Source organism: Pteropus medius, unplaced genomic scaffold (assembly GCF_902729225.1).
Source record: "Pteropus medius unplaced genomic scaffold, Ma_sr-lr_union100, whole genome shotgun sequence".
NCBI classification, from domain to species: Eukaryota; Metazoa; Chordata; class Mammalia; order Chiroptera; family Pteropodidae; genus Pteropus; species Pteropus medius.
In genome coordinates this window covers 38,114,904-38,121,345 of record NW_024355205.1, presented here as the reverse complement: position 1 = coordinate 38,121,345, position 6,442 = coordinate 38,114,904, and positions in this window count along the sequence as shown.

Below are 6,442 nucleotides of genomic sequence, written 5' to 3'. Positions count from 1 at the left end.
CCTGCGGAGTGGGTGTGGCTGGCGTGGGGGATACGGGGGATAGAAGCGGAGAAGCAGGGTTAGTGGGGGCGGCATTCTCCCAGGGATATTTTTTTTTGTGAGGCTCCCATTCTTGGAACCATAGTAACGTACACCCCAAATAATGAAAACCAACCATGTTGTGTCAGATGAACCTCACTCTCCTCCACATTAGTAACTGAACCCCTCTGAAGGGGGTGGGGAATGAAGGGACCAAGTTGGATCACTTTGGAAAACAGTATTTTGACCGGATAAGGGGAAAGCTGGACAAAATATGTACTTTTGATAGTGAACTTGTTTCCCTCGGGTATGGATTAGCAATACCGAAATGGCTTTGTGTGCACAGTAGGATTCGATAAATAGGGGCGTACACAGTGGATGAGGAGGCCAGGTCCTCGCCCTTGGAGGAAGACGTCCCGGGCGAGAGGGGAGGGCTGCGGGGCCGGTGATGCTGCAGGGGGGTCTGGAAAGCAGCGTGGGCTGTGGTTCTTAGCACGTGTGGATGCCGATAGACACCAACAAACTCCGAAGCGCGCCTGTGCTCTGGTGGGTCTAGACACGCTGTGGCCGAGCTCTCTGCCAAGACGGTGACGTCCCAGTCGCACTGAGCTCCCTCGCCACCCAAACCTTGGTTTTTAGGCACCATTAGCACAGGCTTCACAGCCGTGTTGTTTTTTATTTTCGTTTAGTTTTTCGGCTTCAGTTGAGCAGATGTGTTTTTCACAAAAAGGTTCTGACGCGCTTTCTGGCTGTGGTCTGGAGCCCGGCCTGCAGTGTCTGTGGGGTCTACCTGTGTGCGCGCCAGCGATCCCCGGGGAATCGGTCCTTTCCAGGACCAGGGCAGGAAAAGTACAAGCCGAGCCTGGGACACTTGGTGAGATCAGAAAATAAGGGCGTGCTCGAAAAAGACGGGGCGCCCGTGGCCAGAAGGCGGGGACCAGCCTGCAGGAGCCGCCAGCAGCCAAAGCTGGAACGGTTTGCACAATGGAAGTGGGTGGTCACCCAGAGCAGACCGTGGACAGCCATGGATCCGGGCGTCAGTAAATCACCGAGCGATCAGAGGAGCCGTGGACAAGGGACGGGCGTCCTCGCAGGGGAGACCCAAGCAGTGGCGGTGGAGGGGAGGGCTGGAATGAACACGAAATCCCTGCCGGGCGGAGGCCGCGGTAACGGTTGTCTCCAGCAAGTGCCACCGATGTCGGAGGAGCGGCAGGGTGCCTGCACAGCTGCAGATACCTCCCAGGACAGGTATCAATCACAAAGGGACCGCTGTGCCCCTACCGGGAAAGACCCGGCAGACAGCCTGGCGGTCGAGGTCAGCCTCCCGGTCATCACTCCTGCCGAGATGCACTGAGGACAGACATCGCCGCTGTGGGGCCCCTGCCAACATGCAGGACCCCGCGAGACGTCACACAAACCCACATGAGACAGTCTACAGGGCTCTCCCTTCAGAGGCGTCATGGCCTCTAAGACAGGACGGACTGGGGGACAGTCTCCACGTGTGGGAGGCCGAGGGACCCGGCAGCTTCGTGCAGTGTGGGCACCAGGCTGGGGCCTGGGACAGGGAGAGGATGTTGGTGGGGACACTGTGAAACACAGGCGGTACCTGGCCCGTTCGTGAGTTTGTGGGCACGAGCTGGCAGAGGAGCGATCGATGAGGTGGGCCGAGCGGAGGGTGGCCGAGCGGAGGGTGGCCGGGGCGGGGCCCTTTCCCGCCGTGGTTGGCTGGTCGCACTCCAGGAGGTTAATGTGCACATGGTCAGATGGAGAGATCGGGGTGCTGCTGGGCGAGCACCGACGGGGAGCCCGCACACCATCACTGACAAAGATGCAGAGCGCCTCCACCCACCGCCCCCACCGCCCTTGGGCTCCTGACAGCCACCACCTCCCCGGCACCGGCTGGACCCCGTGCCCGGGCTGCTCGGCAGCCAGCCCTTCTCAGGGCCCTCGAGATTCTCTGAGGCCCCGGTGCTTGGGACCAGTGGGTCCCCGTCTCCCTTTCAGTCACTCCTGACCCTCTGCACCCCACCTTGCCTGGATCAGCCAGTCCCTCCCTTGCTCATGGGTTTCGGCAAACGTGCGTGCATGTGTGCGTGCGTGCGTGTGCATGTGCATGTACGTGCGTGTTTGCATGTGCATGTGTGTGCGTGTGTGTGTGCGTGTGTACACACGCCTCTGCTCCTCCTTCCGTGTTCTAACTGGGGCCCCATTGAGAGAGGCCACCCTGCCTTTTCCTCTGGCCTCTTACTGAGCATGCGGGGTTGGAGGACGCCCAGGTAACCACAGGTAAGCTGCAAAGGGGGAGGGGGCGGTGACCCCGAGCTCAGAAGGCCATTTTCATTTAGACGGAGCAGCGGTGTGAAATGCAGGTGGGAGCTGCCGAGACGGGGGTTCTGCTTTCTGCTCTGCGTCTGTCAGAGCTGCTCGTGCCTGCGGGATTTGCACCCGCGTCTGCCACCTGAGCCTTAGTACTTCCCACGTCGTGGTCACCCTGTCCCCCCTCATGGCAGAGCTGCAGCACCCGAGGACGTCCCTCCTGCAGAGTGCACCTGGCTCTAGCCCAGAATGCTGTGCCCACCAGCCCCTCCCCCAACACCTTTATTTGTGAACCCGAAGATGTGGGTTTACTGGCCTGCGGGGGAGACTGTCTGTCAACCGGTGTGCCCATGTCATACGTGTACACACACCTTTGGGACATGCACCTCAGCCTGGTTTCTCATGGTCCTGACCCTGTGTGGCCACCTGCCAATCAAGAGACAGACGCCCCCTCGGGTCCCCCACGCCTCCCTATGCCCTCCGCACTCCCTGACCACAGCCCCGCCCTTCTACAGCTCTGTCTTTTAACTTGATAGGTGTGGAATTGCTCGGCACGTGCTCGTGTCTGGCTGTTCCGTTTTATGTCACACTGTGAGACCACCCCCCACCCCCATTGTGTTGTTTCCAGCTTTGGGCCACTGCGTCTGTGCTGCTGTGACCGTGCTTGTGTGTGTCGTCCTTGACGGACGCCTGTGCGTGCCCAAGTGTGAGCTCAGTCGCAGGTGAAAGAATGAATGAACGAATGAGCCGGCATTAGAATTTCACATTTGAGTGTTTTGGAGCTCCTGCTTGGCTCACAAGTTTCATGTGATGTCGGGCAGATTTGGCTTGTCCCTGTGACCGCACAGGCACCCTGGCTCTCTTCAGAGGGGGCCACAGTGGCCGGAGCAACCGGTCCCGACAGGTAACGTTAGCCTTGGGCTTTGGAAGGTCTCCTCTCTGAGATCCTCAGATTTGCGGGGGTGAGTCTGCAGACTTGAGGGCTCCCCCGAGTGCTGCCGACCTGCTGGTGCTGCGGGAGGGGTTTTCTGGCCCCCTTTGTCAGCTGCCATCATGGTCATCACTACCACACCCTGCAGACCGTGGCCTGAGTCAGTGGCCGGCCAGTGGCCACGGCTGCAGGGGCCACGGCCACAGATGCCACGGCCATGGGCCCAACTGATTCGCCTGCTGCTCTTTGAACTGAGACACTTTTTGCCTCGCTGTCCCTGTGCAGCCAGCCCCAGTGACAGGCACCCAGTGATGAGGGGGCTTCCGGGAAGACAGCGAAGCAGGAAACACCCCGCTCCAGGCCTGGGCGCCCCCCCAGCACCCCACACTCGGGCTTTGTGGGGGAGCTAGTAAGGGAGGGCGGGGGTGGGGCCGAGAGTTTGCTAACCCCCCGCACCCCATGTTTTGGTTTTATGTGTTTGGAAACTGGCTCAGCAGCTCCCCGGTTCTGGGCGCGTCCATTTCTTCTGAGAAACCAGCCCTCTGCTCACCACAGGCGCCTGCACTTGCTGTGACAGTCCCCACACCTTCCCTTAACCCTTCTGCTTCGTTGTGTCTTAGGTGCGTCTCTAAATGGCCAGAGGCGGGGTTCTTTTCTCGGAGCCCAGGAAACCTGCCTCGGAGCAGACGAGCTGATAGGCCTGGGCGAGAGGCGGCTACCGGTCCGTCCGTCTGTCCAGCGTCTCCATCACCGCACCCTTTCTCGCGGGTGCCTCCTCCCACCCACCCCCCTTCCGACAGGCTGAGAGTCTTACCCAGCCCCTCCCCGCTCTGCCCACGCCACTGTTTTGCAAGTTACACGTTCTGTTTCTCCTGTTCAGGGACATGTCTCAGAAGGGCCCTGTGGCGGGACAGCTCCCTGCTGGCGAGGGGGCATCGTCCGGCCTCGCCTGGGCTCGCACTCCGCTCGCTGTGAGGGACACGGCCCTCAGGAGAGGAGGGGGACTCCGTGTGGCCGGCCGCCCCGCCAGGCGCCCCTCCACATGGCTGGAACTTCTGCTGAAGTCCGTCCTGGTCTCTGAGCCGAGGCCGGTGGGTGGCTGCCTCCGGGAGCCTGTGTGAGTGTCTGGATGTGCGTGAACACACTCAATTGTTTCTCCAGCATGATCTCCCCAGGGGAGAGAACAAACGCTCAGGGGGCCAGATCCTGACAAAGCGAAGACAGGAGGAATCTGTCATTAAAGGAAAGCGGCATGTTCAGGGAGGTGAATGCACGGCAGCGTGTAGGAAGCCGAGTGTTTCTTCTGGGGGGTGGAATGCTGCTTTCAGCTGGGCACACTGCTGCTCAGCCAGACGGTGCTTCCCAAACAGCAGAGGAAACGTGTCCTGTTCTCCTTCCTGGGATGCAGTCATGATGGCTGGTGCTCCAGCAGTTATGTTGGCCCACGAGGCACCGCGCCAAGGATGGCAGAGCAGGAAGATGCTTATTTAATAAAGACGTATAAACACTTATTCTGCGGCAGGTCTTGCTCTAAGTATTTTACAAATATTAACTCATGTCACCCTCATTGCAACCTCTGCCGTGCTGAGGTTTGCGTCCCCTCTGCCCCAGAGTAGCTCGCCAAATCACAGGTAAGACGGACGTGGCAGGTGGAAGCAATCCGCCGTTCACCCTGGACCGGCCCTTTCCCCCTCACGCCGCCTCTCCCCACACCACCTCTGTCCTCGACGCTGCTCCTGCCCGTCTTCGGGTGCGACAGTTTAGTTCTTTTTATACGTAAGTTCATCTTTCGTTTTTTTCTCTTGCCTGATCTCTGCCTTATTCCCCCATTTATGGCATTCCCACTTCTCCCGCTTACCGTCGGAAGACAAAAATAAAACCTTAAAAGCAGTAGAGATAAATGCTACGTGACCCACATGGCCATTATGGACTAACAGCTGACATCTCAATAGCAAGGAAGGCAGCTGCGAGGTAGAGGAAAAATCAAAATGTTGGCGAAAAAATAACCACCATCCCAGGACTGGTGAACCTAGCTAAACTGTCTTTCCAAAACTAGGACAAAATCAAGGCATTTTCAAACAAGCAAAAACAGAGTTTACCGTGAAAGGAACCTGAACAGCCAGCGGGAGCGAGCCGAGACGGAAAAGGCAGGGTGGACGAAGGAGCTGGAAAATGTGGGCGGATGCGACAAGTACCGACTGTGCAAAATAATAACAACAGCGACAATAATAACAATGGTAAAAGAGTCCAGTTTGGGCCATTAACCCACCGAGATAGGCCCCAAACACTGGATAACAATAATGCACACAAAAAAGTCGGAGTTAAGCATCCTAAGATGTTCGCATTTTGCAGCGAGGCAGAATTAGTAACTTTGGACTTTGTTAATCGATGTCTACAGTTGAGAATGTAAATGGCACCAGGAAAAGGTGAAATAGAATAAGTATATAACTCAAATAGTAGAGAGAAAAAATGAAATTAAAAAAATCTTAACCCAGAAAATGAGGAAGAAACACAGGGGCCCGGGAAAGCCTGTGGCCGTCACCCCTCCACCCAGAGCCCTCCTCGCGGGGCCCCTCCTCCCCTTGAGACAGCAGTTTCCCGAGGGCAGTGAAAAGGTCGGTCTGGCCCTTCCTGCAGCCGATGGGGATGCCAGCCTTTCCCATCAGTGGCCTCAGACTCCATCAGGGGACTAATGCCCATCAAATTTCAATAATGCGTGAACGTATCAACTTTGTTTTTTACCATGAAAAGGCTTCCAACCCAACACTTGCCTGTGCTTTTTCTACTTGTGCTTCCGACTATGCAGTGAAAGCCGACTATACAGTGAAATCCGGCCCAGGCAAACTTCCCTTCCTCCCTGGAGTTTTCCACGTCCCACCTCCCGGAGGGTCAGAAGGCGCTGTCAGTGTTTCCTCTGTAGGTCGGACGTCACCACGGGCAGCGGCTTCCTCCCTCCTGGTTGCATTTTAATAATGGACATGTTTTCAGTGGAGAGGGATGGATTTGCGATGGAACTTTCTGTGGGAGACTTGGTGGCAGGAGGACCCCGCGTGTGTTCTGTGGGTCACGTGGGGAGTGGCACCTCACTAGGGGGAAAGCTGTGCAGTGGGGCTGCAGGACGAGGACCGTGCAGAGTGCGTCACCCCGAGCGGAGACAGGGAGCGCTCCCCACGCAGT